This window comes from Diaphorina citri, unplaced genomic scaffold (genome assembly GCF_000475195.1).
Source record: "Diaphorina citri unplaced genomic scaffold, Diaci psyllid genome assembly version 1.1 scaffold19743, whole genome shotgun sequence".
In the NCBI taxonomy this organism is placed as follows: Eukaryota; Metazoa; Arthropoda; class Insecta; order Hemiptera; family Psyllidae; genus Diaphorina; species Diaphorina citri.
In genome coordinates this window covers 1-934 of record NW_007397095.1, presented here as the reverse complement: position 1 = coordinate 934, position 934 = coordinate 1, and the positions used below count along the sequence as shown (strand labels likewise).

The 934-nt window shown below is 42.6% G+C and overlaps 1 pseudogene; it reads right to left on the bottom strand.

Moving 5' to 3' along the window:
* Window positions 1-11: 11 nt before the first annotated feature.
* On the bottom strand, window positions 12-926 carry LOC103523339 (annotated as a pseudogene).
* Window positions 927-934: the final 8 nt, after the last annotated feature.

Sequence of the window (934 nt, the reverse complement as noted above, 5' to 3'; positions counted from 1 at the left end):
CTCGAGCGAGCTCCCACTGCCGACTTGCCGTGCTTTCCGTTTCTTATCCCGGGGGAAGCAGTTCCATATGCTAATCGTCTCATCTGCGCTGGCAGCCGCCACACAGGTTTGGTCAGGGGACAGCACAGCGCTTAGTATTCGTTCCTGGTGGATCTTGAGCTCCTCTATGAGATGTAGCCGAGGGTATTCCCACATTTTCAACGAGCAGTCTTGCTTCCCGTGACTGGTGACGAGCTCCCTGTAAATTGTGTGTGAACATGGTATATTATTAGGTGCGTTTAGAGTCATCAATATTAATCTCAATAATAAACACATGTCTACTGATGGATCTTGAGCTCCTCTATGAGATGTAGCCGAGGGTATTCCCACATTTTCAACGAGCAGTCTTGTTTCCCGTGACTGGTGACGAGTTCCCTGTAAATTGTGTGTGAACAAGGCATATTATTAGGTGCGTTTAGTATCATCAATATTAATTTCAATAATAAACACATGTCTACTTAACACGACACAGCAGGAGAACGAAACAAGCTATGGATTGAAAATAGCGATGGAAATACCCAAGCGATGGAAAGTATACCAGTGAAGAGGAGAAAGATGCCGGAAAAGGTTAAGGGAATTTCAATATCGCAGGTTTGCCACATGCGCGACAGTAAAATCAGTCTCATTACTGAATTGTCAAACTTCATAATATATGTATGATAAAGGATAATACTAATAAAAAGTTCGAATATTGGATAGGCAAAATATTGATTAGTTTTTGTGGCTATTGGTTATTTTGCCCGGGATTTGAAGGGCAGTCTCCATTCCTAATGCATGGAATCCTTTACTCTGCTTATACTGTCAGAATGAGACCGAAAAGTCTCTTACCTGTATTGTTCTGACCATAGAATAGACGTGACTTGTGAGTCTGTCTTGACATGGCACTTCTCCTTCC